We start from the raw sequence: 14,913 nt of genomic DNA, 5'->3' as shown, positions 1-14,913 counted from the left end.
CAATCGAAGCATATCAGTAGTTTCTTAACATTTTTCATTAAATGGTAAAAATATATATGCATTATTAAAATTAGAAATCACAGATAAACAAAAAGTAGAAAACAAGTTATAATATGCAGTGGTAATCAATTTTGCTATATATATTTCCAGTATTTCTTTTTTTTTCTTACTTAGGAATTTTAATGCAAAAATCCTTAATAAAAGCAAACAGAATCCAAAACATGTGCTCAAATGAGATTTACTCTAGTAATACAAAAATAATTCAATATTAAGAAACCCATTATTATAATTTATTATAGTAATATAAGTAAGGGCAAAAGTGATGATTTTCTTGTTTTATTTCTTAAATTCCACATATGAGTGAAATCATATGGCACTTGATTTTCTTTGATCGACTTACTTCACTTGGCATTATATCGTATTATATTTAATAGCTGAGTAACACTCCATTTATATGTATACCACTTCTTCTTTATCCACTCATTTGTGGATGGACACTTGGGTTGCTTCCATATCTTGGCTCTTATAAATAATGCTACAATAAATATAGAGGTGTTGGGCAGCCCTGGTAGTTCAGCGGTTTGGTGCTACCTTCAGCCTAGGGCATGATCCTGGGGACCCAGAATCAAGTTCCATGTCGGGCTCCCTGCATGGAGCCTGCTTATCCCTCTGCCTGTGTCTCTGCCTCTCTCTCTGTGTGTGTCTCTCATGAATAAATAAATAAAATCTTCTAAATAAATAAATAGGTGCATGTATCTTTTCAAATTAGTGTTTTCATTTTCTTGGAGTAAACACACAATAGTGGAATTACTGGATCATATGGCAATTGCATTTTCAATTTTTTTGAGGAACCTCCATACTGTTTTCCACAGTGGCTGCATCGATCTCCATTCCTATCAGCAGTGTGTGAGGGTTCCTTTTTCTCTCAGCTGTGGCACCCCAGCTGCCCAGGTCTCCAGGTGACAGCTCCTGCATAGGCTGGGGGAGCCTATGCTGGCCAAGCCCTCAAACCTCAAGTCCTCCCTCTTGTTTCATGTTGTCCTTGGTCCCATCTTCAGGAGGGAGGAGATGAGACTGGACAAGGATGAGTAGAGGGGCCCACAGCACAGTCTCCACACCAGGAAGTGGAGCCTTCATGGGAAGAATGAGAAGGCAGGACAAGGGATCCATTCCTCTTTTTGCCTGCCTGTGGGCTAGTGGGCTGACCACTGGCCAAGCCTTCCCCTGGGGGTGGAGTGCAAATGAAGCTTCTCAGGCAGTGGAGCAGGGCATGGGCTCTAGGCCATTCTGCTCCAGGCCTCAGGAGAGAAGACAAAAGAGGAGCATGAGGTTGTCCAGACAGGAGGAGCCAGAGAAGTTGGGGCAGATGCTTCAGGCAGTTGAATAAAGGGTGTGCACTTGTCTGTTGCCCTCTGAGAACCTCTGTTCTCAGCCAACACCTCAGGAGTCCTCAGGAGCTCTCCAGGGCTTCCCAGGCCTGCTCCTCAACCTTTGGCTTCTGTGACTAGGGGTGCTGCTCCTCCTAGGAGGTGTTGTGATGTACAGGTTTCTCTCGCCACCTCATATAGATTTAATCGATCTTGATTTTTTTTTTTTTTTTTTTTTAGTGGAACTTCATCTTTCTCCTAAAGATTCTCAGGGATTAAGGCTGAAACTGGAGCTCCACTTCAAGCTTCTTACCCATTTTTAACAAGTAGAGCCCATCCTTTGGCATGCTTATACTCAAATTCCCTTGGTATCAATTTGACATTTACATGCTTTTGCTGGCCTCTCTCTATAATGCAAGTGGCATTTGGGTGTTGACACTAGCTGAGTTGAAGGGGCATTGTGGACACAGTCTAATCACTCTGTGGTTCAGGATCATCTAGAGAAACCAGTCCCGTATTGCTTATATCCTGGCAATCTTTGTACACTTTGACTCTGAATGCAGCCAGTGTGTTAAGACCCTGGGTGTCAGCAGCTTGTTGAGAAGGAGACCTTTCGGAAGAGGGAAATAATGCAAAATCTGATGGGATGGGCTGGAGAGGCATCTCTTGAACCTCACTCTGAGATTCCTTGAGTCTTTGATATCCACTCTAAGCAGTGGCTGGCTGTTTGTGGTTCCATTTTGATGAAGGTAAGGGGAAAAGCGCTTTGCACAGGCCTCAAAAGTAAAAAAGATACTGTAGTCCTTAAAACAAACACCCCAAATGCACACATATCTTGGGAGGCTCCTGCCAAGCGAAACTTGTGTTGAAATTTTCTCTTTTCTTTTGGCTGAGATTTGCATCATTGTAATAGCTAGTGATGTTGAACTCATTTTCATATGCTTATTCTCCATTTGTGTAACTTTTTTTGTTATATAGCTATTCATAATGCATTTGCTCAATTAAAAAATTAGGTTGTCTTTTGTTATTGACTTATAGAAGTTCTTTATATATTCTGGATAATGTCTTTTGTCTGATATATGTATTGCGAATATTTTCTCCTGGCTTCTTGCTTGTCTTTTCATATTGTTAGTGGTGCCTTTTGATGACCAGATGTTTTACATTTTGATGAAGTTTAGTTTATTAATATTTTCTTGTATAGTTAGTGTGTACTTTTTGTTCTCTGCAAGAAGTCTCTGCTTACCCAAAAGTCAGAAACATGTGTTCCCTAGAATTGTTATAATTTTAATTTTCACATTTCAGTCTATGATGATTTTGAATTAATTTTTGTGTATGGTGAAAGGCAGAGAGAAAGGTTTACTTCTTCCTAAATCCAATTGTTCCAACCTTGTTCATTGAAAAGAATTTTCTTTTCTTTTTTTTTTTTAAGATTTTATTTATTTATTCATGAGACACACACACACACACACACACACACACACACACAGAGAGAGGCAGAGACACAGGCAGAGGGAGAAGCAGGCTCCATGCAGGGAGTCTGATGTGGGACTCGATCCTAGGTCCCCAGGATCATGCCCTGGGCTGAAGGCGGTGCTAAACTGCTGAGCCACCCGGGCTGCCCATGAGAAGACTTTTCTTTCCCCTTGGTACCTTTGTTAAAAATAAGTTGGCCGTATGTGTTTGGGTCTATTTCAGGATTCTCTATTTTCTTTCATTGATCTTTTTTCCTATCCTTATGCCAATATTACACTGACTTGATTATTAAACTTTTAAAGTCGTACTGAAATCAGATCCCCCAAGTGTTTTTTTCTTCTTGGCCAAATTTAAAAAGATGATACATCCTTGGTCTTTTGTATTTCTATACACATTTCAAATCAGCTTGTCAATATCTACCAGTTGTTACAGTTTTGATTGGAATTGGGTGGAATTATAGAATAATTTGAGAAGAATTGCATTTCAATAATACTGAGCTCTCCAGTTCATGAATGTGGTTTATCTCTTCATTTTAGTTTTCTTCAGTTTCCCTTACATACTTTGTAGTATAATTTCTCTTATGTATATTTTGTGGTTTGCTGTAGAGGTCGCACACATTTTTTATTGAATTTATTTCTGAGTATTTTTTATGTTTCTGATGCTATGATAAATGGAATAGTTTTATAAGTTTAATTTCCAGTTGTGTGCTGCTAACAGTTGAAAATACAACTGGTTTCTGTAACTTGACCTTGGATTCTTCGACCAGGAAGAGTCTTTTGGATGACCCCACTTTACTTCTCTCCCTTAGGCTTATGGTGATGATCCAACCTCAGTGCAGGGCAGCACCAAAGAGTAGGGTATATTATTGCAATTAATTTTTGTATATGGTGAAAGCAGGGAGAAAGGTTTACCTCTTCCTAAATCTAATTGTTCCAACCTTGTTCATTGAAAAGAATTTTCTTTTCTTTTTTTAAGATTTTATTTATTTATTCATGAGACACACACACACACACACACACACACACACACACACACACACACACAGAGAGGCAGAGACACAGGCGGAGGGAGAAACAGGCTCCATGCAGGGAGCCCAACATGGGACTCAATCCCACATTGAAAAAATGAAATTTTTTTCCATTTGCCTTTGCTCATAACCTTCCTTAAAAAAAAAGAAAAAAAAAGGATTCAGTAAAACTGTGAACAGTGCAAAATTGAGCCATCTTTAGACATTGAGGACTCAGGGTCATACAGAAACCTGATTACTATGTAGGCTACTTAATATTATGGGAATGTATTTAATAATACTTTTCCCTTACTTACACAGGATATTAAAATGTAGAAAGAAGTTGGGTACATCTGATTTCACTTGATCTTTGCACGAATTTAGTGGGTAATTGGGGAGGCATTATTCTCATCATCTTTTTTTTTAATTTTTTATTCTCACCATCTTAAAGATATTGAATCAAGTATCAGAGAGGCTAAGTGACTTGTACAAAGTTATACAGCTAATCAGAAAGTGACCCAGGATTTGAAACTAGGTCTTCTAGTTTACAATTGCATCTGCCCAGTAACTACCACTAGATCAAGATGATCCCTGAGAAACTAGTGGAGAATATTGCCCAACTCTCCTGGGGGATAGCCAGCAACTTTCCAAACGCTGGCCAGGAGAGGCAGGTTTCATTCTGACAACAAAAACCATTTGTCCTCTTTTCTCCCGGACATTTCCTGGTGGTTCTTGATTTCACTTTGTCCCCTCCCTCCCAATAAAACTCTGTTTCAGTCGGAAACCGGAGTCCTTGCTTAGAAATTTCACAAAGAGCTTGTTCTGATATGTAAGTGACCATTTAAAAGGATTATTCATGCTTGCTGGTTGGGATCCAGAATCCTGTGGGGCTCTGACGTGGTGATTTGTTTTGGGTATTTGATCTGTTGTGTAGTTCCCAGGTGGATTCTCATGATGGACACTTTATGAGCTTCTTTTTTCTTTGGTAAAATAAATACAGCTTCAAACTTTTATCTTAACCATGGTTTGCCATATAAGTTTTATTTTTTTTATGAAAAAAATTATTGGAATGTGCCCTTTAGTGCCAGGACCCAGAAGAATGACAACTCAGTAGTTGAGATGCATTAAATGGTGCACTTGCGTAAACTCTTGGGATTCCGAATCAGAGGTGGGTGTGAGGGGCCTGCACCCTTGAAACTGATGAATTATTCAGGCAAAATTTCATTGTTTGCAGATAATCATTGCTCCCTGAGGGAAGACTTTCAGTTTCTTTAATTTCTACTCTTACAGTGTCACTGAAACAAGGATTCCATTTACTTCAGAATAATACAGTTTCAGCCTTGAAAATGGCATTCTTTTTAAGCTTTGTCACTCTGAATGTGCCTGATTTGTAGTTGCAGAGAAGTCGGTGTTGCTGAAATCATTTTAGTTCAAATGATTTGAGAAGTAAAGCACATTCAAAGTAGATTTGTGGCCCGAGGTCTGTCTCCACCCCATGCAGAAGTATTAAATAATCCTCTGTGTCATCATCCTTTAATAATATTTATGAAGAGCCCATCTGCACTTGGGAGTGTGCCGAGTGCTGTGCAAAAGAAGGCAAACACACGCAGACTTGAGCCCTTCTCGTTAGAGATATTTACAGCCTCACCCAATGCTAGCAGCATCCTTGAGTGCACTGCAAGGGATCCAGATCTGAAAAGTATGTTTTGACTACAAGGGAGGCCATGTGAGGCGCACCACCCATAAATGTGGTAGGGAAGGGAATCAATCCTTTTCTACCTTCTATGGGCTATTTGTGCCACCCCTGTTGTTCACTATTTACTTACTCAAGAATATTTATTAAGGGCCTTTTGTGTCCTAGACAGGGTCCCTTGCCCTGAGGGAACTTCAATCTCATGGAGAAAACAAACAACAGGAAGTAAAGGGAAAAATAGAAATACAAATTGTAGCACATGCTCATGGGAAATGAACTTGGCTCAGTAATAATTGGTGGGTATGGAGCATGCTGCTTAGATGGTATAGCCAGGCAAGGACTCCCCGAGGAGGTTATGGGTAGGACCAAAGATCAGAAACATTCAGCTGGACCTGGCTATGATGCTAGGATTAGAAATGACCCATGATACATGTGAAAATGCTTATTTTTCAGAATGTAGTCCATAGCTATTTGTTGCCAATCCCCAATCTGAAATATGGACTGTAGCTTTATCTTGAACATATTCAGCTGCTTGTTGGAATCCAGACAGTGTTAATCCTATAAGTATGCAAGTATCTACTGATCTACAATGACATTGGTTTTTACTGCATCCTTTGGATCTGTGCTCTTTTATCTCTAAGATCAGTCATGATGGATCAGAGTAGTGGGAGAGATAGTGATCTGAGCTAGTGTCTAATTACTCAGTCTCCCATACATTGTTTCTGCTACAGAATAATGGGAATTATTTTGCTTCAGCAGATAAATATATTCAAGTGCATCCTGTATTAAAATTAAAGGAAAAAATGGGGAGGGGGGGCAAGCTCTTTATCATAGGAGTTATTCCCTGAAACTCTCCATAGCTGATTTAGTCAGAGTTAAGGCAGAAAAGGGATGGCACCCTCAAAAGAGATTTACTAAAGAGAACTTAATAATAGTAACTTAATACAAAATTATGGACAAAGTTAAGGAAAGCAAAACAATGAAGAGATGGAGAAGTACCCATGACTCAGAATAATAGAAAGTTGTTAGTTCCTCCAGGACTGAAGTGTCAAAGGGGGAGGGATTAAGTAACCATAAGCCTCTTATGAGATCTGGAGTTGTGGAAGGTGGGCTGTTGGACAGGAACTGAACCTGTCACGTAGGTATAATACCCCAACTTCTCTCTTTTTTCTCCCTCCTATCTCCTGCTGATGATTCCTCTTGATGAAACCCAACTGGAAGCAGGAGTGCAAATCTGTGATGTTTAGCCTCCACAGGAAGAGAGTAGGGCAAAGATCGCCATGGAATGAAATGGGTCTTCCAGTGGACAAATTTTTAAAAGATATTTCGAGGGTGAATATGATTAATTCAACTCTATGCCTCAGTTGAGGCATAGAAAGAGGGGAGAGGATGAGACTGGTATTTAAGCAAGTAGAGATTACTAAAATGACTGGCCAGTGTACTGGTTATGCTGGTTATTGTTGGTTTGCCCCTTCCACTGTATAGTCAAATATCCTACTGGTGTTTTAATTTTTCATATCTCATATTAGCAATGAATTTGAGCATTTCTTCAAATGCTTAAGAGATTTGGGGGGTATTTTTATTAATTGCCCATTCCTGTCCTTTGCTCATCTTTATATTTTGGGTTCCTCTTTTTTTATGGATTTATAGGAGATCATTACATATTGAGATATTAGACCCTTGTCAACTTTAAGCACTTCTAATTTTCACTTTTTTTCCTTCACAGAAAATTATACTACTGAGCTCTATACCCAGATTTGCTGTTAATAAACAGCTCTATGTGGACAACTCAAATTTCATATGTATCAATAGCAACTTTTCTGATTTTCCCTGAAAATTGCTCTTGTTTTTTTTTATGGATACTATCTGTGTGAATCATCTATCACCCAAATTATACATCTTGGAATAATCCTAGACTTCTACTTCCTCCTTATTCCCAAGGTACCATTAGTCACTGAGTTCTGTCAGAACAGAGTTCTGTCAGAAAAGGTACTTAAATGTCTCCTGAACTATTCTTTCTTCTCCATACTTGCTTTTACTTTCCTAGTTCAGGTTCCCATAATCTTTTGCTTGAACTATTGCAATAGTTCAGTAGATGAACTGGTCTCCCTGCCTCCAGACCTCTTCTTCTACATTCATATTCTGGACCACCCCATGAAGAAAGCCATGCTTCTCCCTGCCTTGCTTAAAATCTGTTGTTAGCATCAAATGCCTGCCCAATGATATCTCATTTCTGGATTCTAAAGTGTGCATAATTTCCTGATTATGAATATTTTGCTCCTGCCTCCATTTTTTACTCTGCCTCCTAGGTATGTCCTGTTGCTTACAATCCCCCAAATTCAGTGGCCTCTTACACTGCTGGATCTTTGCACATGCTACTGTCTTTCCTTGAATCCATGTTTTTACATGTTCCCTTTGTTCCACCCCATCCTTCCTTATTTTTTAAGGCTTAAGTCAAGTATCACCTCCTTGATAAGTCCTCCTTTGGTGTTGTGTTCTTGCCACCCCGAAGCAGCGTATGGAACTTGTTCTTCATAGATCGCTTTATCACAAATGTCACAGGCATTGAAAACATATACTTGTCTGTTTCCTAATGTCCAATGAGCCCCCTGAGGGGCAACGTTTTTATCCAGTGCCTGGCACAGAATAGTTCTTAATAAACACTTCTTAAATGAATGGGATTTTTTTCCCTTGATACCTTTTGTTTGAAAGAAAAAAAAATAACTAGAACTCCACAGATCTAATCACAGAGTTCTCAAAGTTAAGGACTGAACTACCAACACATTTCTTTTGACTTTTGTACAACGTAAGCTTGTTGATGCTATCACCTGGTGGCATGAGGAAGTGTATCTGAATGATAAGGAGCAAATAAATGATGTATAATTACACAGAGGTCTTTGAGTATAATAAAACTGTGCCTGATTTATGGTTTTCATTTGCATCTAGGTAAATTTGTAGTGAGTCAGATTTTTAATAATGATACAGAGGTATTGATTACAACTTCATCAAGGTGAGATAAAAGGAAGCAATCAGGGATCCCTGGGTGGCGCAGCGGTTTAGCGCCTGCCTTTGGCCCAGGGCGCGATCCTGGAGACCCGGGATCGAATCCCACGTCGGGCTCCCGGTGCATGGAGCCTGCTTCTCCCTCTGCCTGTGTCTCTGCCTCTCTCTCTCTGTGACTATCATAAATAAATAAAAATTAAAAAAAAAAAAAGGAAGCAATCACGTAGTAGTTATTTCCTACTCAATAATTAAAAACTCACTACAGCCTGAACAAAAGCTCAGTATTATTTATTTATTTCTTGCCCTAGTGAGTAGGATGAGGAATGGATTTTTTTTCCCCTAGGAATTTAGAAGATGCCTAGTATTACCCCCCTGTATGGTTTTTGTGTTCACTTACTGGAAAGGAGGCAGACAATGATTCAAGCCCATTTTTGTGTTTCTAAGTGTTAATGCCTGATAAACACACAATAACATGTACATTTAGTAAAGGGCATTTATGAATTAATTGGCTAAGGAGAAAGGAATAAATTGTTAACATTTTAAGACTAGAAGCTGCAAGAGCTTTGGAGATGTTGGATAAACTATCTTTTGTTCAGTTGTTCAGAGCCATCTTTAGTTTTTGCTGTTAGAGTTGGTCAGAAAAACAATTTTGGATAAGCATTAAGTGACCTGAGTTCCAAAATATATAGTCATCATTACCCTCCCTTGTGAACTGGAAGACAAGCCATATTTAGAAGTCGGCTCTCTCTTGCCTGCTACATTTGCAAGGACTCTTTGCCATTCTTTGGCATCATCTCTAGAAAGGCATGGTCATTGCCAAGGGTGTCCAGCATCTTATCCTCAGCCCTTCCACTTCTTGGCCCTCTTTGGCCTTTGGCTAGTCACTTTGACCACTGGTGGACCCATCCAGTACTGAAAGAAGCCCCTTAACACCACCCTGGGTATTTGGGGATTAAAGACCATTTTAAGCAGGGATTTCAATTCCATCTGGTCTGGAGCATGTAACTAAGTGGCATGCAGTTGCTTTGCAATGGGAACATTGACTTCATGGCCTGCCTTTATTTATAATCTCAGTTTTGGTTTTGGAGGGCTTGTGTGGTTAAATAACCTCCTTCCATTTTTCTCCTTTGTGACTTAAAATATTAATATGATTTTAAAATCAGTCCCATTCATTTCTTTTTTAAAAAAATATTTATTTATTTATTTTGAAATAAAGCATGAGCCGGGGGAGGGGCAAAGGAAGAAGGAGAGAGAAGACTCAAGCAGACTCCCTGCTGAGTGTGGAGTCTAACACAGAGCTCAGTCCCAGAATCCTGCGATCATGACCTGAGCCGAAATCAGGAGTCAAATGCTTAACGACTGAGACACCCAAGTGCCCCTTGTCCCATTCATTTCTACAGAGAGGCATGAGGTGACTCTATATCTTAATTATGGTGGTAGTTATACATACATCATTAAACACTATGTATATGTCGAGACTCTTGGATCTGTACAATTGATAAATTTTATTTTATGTAAATTATACCTGATAAAATTGATAAAAATAATCAAACCCTATTTATTTAAAAAAACAAAACAAAGCACCTCTCTTGGGTCTTTACTTACCATTGGGGTCAGAAATCAACTCTTGCTCTCAGCATTGAGGCTGGCATTTCATAGATTGGCCAGATTCAGGTGACTCAAGTGGCCTTTGGAATCTCTGCCCATTGCTCTTTTCTCTGGCAAGCCAGAATGTCAATATACTACCCGCAATTGTTGTCTGCTTTGGAAAAGACTCAACTTATATTTGGAGTTGGAGGTTCTTAGATTTCAAGGTCATTGGTCAAATTTATTGACATAAAAGGTATAAGAAAGATAGGATAGCCCACCATAATTCTGAGCCATATGCTTTGCCAAGCTGTCAGAGAGGTTTGGCACTTAACAATGATTTTAAATGAAGGGGCATAATGATCAATTGTCCTAGACCTGAAGATTCTGTTGAAGGAAAAAGCTGTGTACTTTTTTATGTGCTTTATATTTTGAAATAGATTTTGAGCTCTAACCAAAAAAGCCAAAAAGTTTTAAAATGGATTTTAAACCCCAACCTCATAGGGTAGTGTTAAGCTGGCCCTGTTGGAATACTGCTTACATGGATTGTTAAATATCACCAATTTTACTTTACCCATTGAGCTAAAGGAACAATAGTATCTAAGAAAGATGCACAGGGTGAATCAAGAAGCTACTCAAAAGTTTTGCCAGCTCAGCATAGAGTAAAAGGATAAATGCATTTTTATTTACAATGTAATTTATTAAAATATCTTGTTCAATTTTTGCCAAATCCTCAGAAGTATTTGTCAGGTGCTATTATTGACATTTTATTTTTGAGGGAGGTATCACATTGAAAGGTTAAGCAATTTGCCCAAGGTCACCCATCAAGAAAGAAGCAGTGAATACTGGTACCAGATTGTCTAATTCTAAATCTAATCATTTTTTACTAATCCTAATTGTTGAGAACAGGAAGGTGTTCTGATTGTATCTTTAAAAAAAATAGATTTTATTTATTTATTCATGAGAGACCCACATAGAGAGGCAGAGACATAAGCAGAGGGAGAAGCAGGCTCCCTGCAGGGAGCCCAGTGCGGGACTCGATCCCAGGACCCCAGGATCACAATCTGAGCTGAAGGCAGATGCTCAACTGCTGAGTCACCCAGGTGCCCCATTCTGATTGTATCTTGAGTGAAAATCATTTGTGCAGGTTGGGGTGTGTGTGAGAGAATCTTTGTTGCTCAAAAAGTGGTAGATGACATCAGATAAGCATAATTAATGTCAACCCCAAGTTGTCTCTTGATTTTAACCTTGAACATCACTACTGTTTAGGAAAGCTCTGGAAGAAGCAGTCCCTGGCTTTAACTTAAGACTTCCAGGAAAATGTTGACTGGCATTCAAAGTAAGGTTTGAATTTTATAGCCTCAGGATCTGCTTGAAGTAGTAAGATCAGCAGTGGCTACATGAAAAAACATTTATCAGGTTTCAACAGCTTTCCTCTATCACATTCTCGATAAAGTGGGTTAAGCAGATAACAATTCTCTAAGAGTTTTTGATCTCAGACAGAAAACACCGATGACCAGAGACATAAAATATACCAACTAGGTAAAATGGGTTCTTTTAGTAAATAATGTGTCAGGGGTTGGGTATATGATGTCAGTGCTTAGAAGAAAAAACAAGACAAGAAATCTTGTCAGCCCCTGTGTGCCCTATACAGGTGAGGGTGGAATCTAGATCTGAGTATCTGTTCATCTTGCCTCTGATCAGGTTTCTGCATGAGGTTTAAAGTTGTCATTTGGAATTCGAAATTCTCTTAGAGTTCTCAGTTGCATCAGTGGTTTTATATTCTAGCATGCAGGAAAACTCTTTGGTGAGCTGTTGCTTGTGTTTAAGAATGCAAGATCTCTATCCAGGACTCACAGAGAAATTCTATCAGTCAGGATCTTTGTGCTGCAAATGAGAGAAAACTAGCTGAAGTAGGGCCTAAATAATAAAGGGAATGTGTTGGCCCACATAAGTAGAGGTGGCCACAGGTGAACCTCTCTCCAGCAGCTCAAATGATACCTCCACTTGACCTGGATATCGCTGTTAACTGTCAGAGAGAGAAGGTATCACTCTCATCCTCAGGCTCCCTGCCTCTGGCTCTCCAGGCTTTCCCTATTGGGGAGCAAATACCTGCAGGATTCTAGACTTCTCACTCTTATACAATCTTGTCTATGAGGAGAAGGATTTCCTTCTTTCCTCTCCCCTCCTCTCTCTCCCACTCTCTCTCTCTATTTCTTTTTCTTTCTTTGTTTCTTTTCTTTCCTGTCCAGGAGACAAAGCTTTTTGAGAAAGAAACAACCAAAAACATCTCCTGGAGTCTTGACTTTGTTTGGGATTTGTACTACCTCTGACCCATTGACTCACCAGCCCATGACTGGTAGGATAGGCTGACGGTCTTAAGCCCCTTCCTCCTTATCAGGTGGAGCTGGGAGGACCGTCATTCTTTCCCAAACCAAATGACCAAGAATGGATGTAGTTGTTCTCAAAAGCAGGATGTTTCTTTTCTCCTTCCAAAAGGGGGTAGTAAATGCAGCCATTTGGGACCCCATTCATGATACAGAATGATGGAAGCTAGGTGAGGGCATTGGGGTACAGTTCTGGAAGGAGAACTCAGGACCCAGCTAAGAACTCAAGGTGCCCTTCTTGTTATCCCTCATGCCCCTGCCAATCCCCTGCCAGTAACTGACAATGGTATTGGAATTAGAACGGCAGTGCTTGCCTATGATCCTTGTATAATATACTCATGGATTCATCTGCCCTTCTCTCCCATCCATCCTCCCTCCCTCCCTCCCTTCCTCCTTCCTTCCTTCTTTCCTTCCTTCCTTCCTTCCTTCTTTCTCCTCTTCTTCTCTCCCTCTTCCTCCCTTCTTTTCTCCATTTCTTTTGACCTCTCCCTCTTTCTTTTATTTCTGACTGCCCCTCCCTTTCTCTTCACCTGCCTTCTATTTTGCCATTTTTCAAACAACATTTTTTAGTACCGGCTGTATGCCAGGCACACTGCTGGGTTCTGGATATAACTAATGGAGTTCACCTTCTCTTCTGCCTCCATTCTTTTTCTGTCAAACTTCATTGTCAACAAAATTTATAAAAATTCTCCGTGTAAAGTATTCTGCTGGATTTAGAGAAATTCATGACTTTAATCTGATGTTATGGTAGATTTGGAGAGTCTTTAAATAATTGATGATGACATATCCTGCAGATTGCCTTACATAGATTCTACTACCTATATTTTGGAGTAGGAAGGAGAGAGAGAACATAAGTTAAGGAGTGCAAACATGTATGCCTGCCAGCATACTTAAATGAGCTCATGCACAAAATGGAACATGGTACTTTCTGACTTTGATTGGCCTCTATGTTCAGACTTATCCAACTTTGAATTCTGACTCCTTTACTCTGGCTGTGACCTTGGGCTGGTTCCCTGATCAGGGTCTCATCACTAAATGAGAATATAAGAACATCTCTCTTATTAAGGATTAAATGAGATAATATATGGGTAGTGCTTAGAGCAGTGCCAGTCTACAGTAGGAGCTCAATGAATGTTAGCTATTATTAACACAATGGTGGAGTTTTATAGATAACAAACTCAAGAATGAACAGTGGATTCTAATGATCAGTCTCCAGTTCTTCTACTAAGAGGGTAGGACTTAATCAGTGGCTACACTTAGATCCTATCTGACTCATCAAGTAACAGTGATTAGGTGGTGCTCCTTGTTGTGGGTACCTCACATTTCCCAGTACAACAAAGCTTTTAGAAGACTGCTCTATGAGCTTTAAGTATGTGTATTTGGTGTTTTTCAGAATATTTTCTAAGTAATGGTTGTTAATTTTCTTTTTCTAAGAAAGATTTTAAGTAATCTCTGCACCCAACATGGGGCTTGAATTTATAATCCTGAAATCAACAGTCTCATGCTCCACCAACTGAGCCAGCAGGTGCCCCTAATGATTGTTAACTTTCTTTAGGTCTTTCTTATGTGTATATGGAAACTTTTAAGTAGGTATCCAGGATTAGACCCATTGCTTTTGATTTTTTGCCTTTGTATTAGCATCCTTTATTTCCTCTTTGATTTCTTCACTGACCCACTGGCTGTTTAGTAGCATGTTGTTTAGCCTCCATTTGTTTGTATTTTTCCAGTTTTTTCTTATGATTGATTTCTAGTTTCATATCATTGTGGTCTTATTTTCTTTAAAGATTTATTTATTTATTTATTTATTCATGAGAGACAGAGAGAGAGAGAGAGAGAGAGAGGCAGAGACACAGGCAGAGAGAGAAGCAGGCTCCACGCAGGGAGCCCGATGCGGGACTCGATCCTGGGTCTCCAGGATCAGGCCCTGGGCCAAAGGCAGGCGCTAAACTGCTGAGCCACCGGGGCTGCCCAACATTGTGGTCTTAAAAGATGAAATACCATTATGATTTCAGTTTTCTTAAACTTATTGAAATTTGTTTTGTGGCTTATCATGTGATCTATCCTGGAGAATTTTCCATGTGCACTTGAAAAAAATGTGTGTGTTCTGTTGTTTTTGGATGGAATATTCTGCATATATATATATATATATGTGTATATATATATATATATATATTAGTTAAGTCCATCTGGTCTAATGTGTTATTCAAAGATATGGTTTTGTTATTGATTTTCTGCATAGATCTATCTATTGTTGTAAATAAGGTGTTAAGGTCTCCTAATATTATTGTCTTACTCTCAATTTCTCCCTCTGTGTCTGTTGATATTTGCTTTATGTATTTATTTAGGTGGCCTAATGTTGAGTGCATAGGTATTTACAATTGTTATATACTCTTGTTG

At 39.3% G+C, this 14,913-nt stretch overlaps 1 protein-coding gene across 1 annotated transcript in view; it reads left to right on the top strand.

Moving 5' to 3' along the window:
- Positions 1-14,913, top strand: part of PGM5 (phosphoglucomutase 5) — a 196,815-nt gene that overhangs the window by 35,128 nt on the left and 146,774 nt on the right. The gene's annotated exons all lie outside the window — the stretch shown is intronic.

The sequence above is a fragment of the Canis lupus genome, chromosome 1, assembly GCF_048164855.1.
Source record: "Canis lupus baileyi chromosome 1, mCanLup2.hap1, whole genome shotgun sequence".
NCBI lineage: Eukaryota > Metazoa > Chordata > Mammalia > Carnivora > Canidae > Canis > Canis lupus.
Note: the sequence above shows the minus strand (reverse complement) of the source record. Positions and strands in the feature narration are given on the sequence as shown.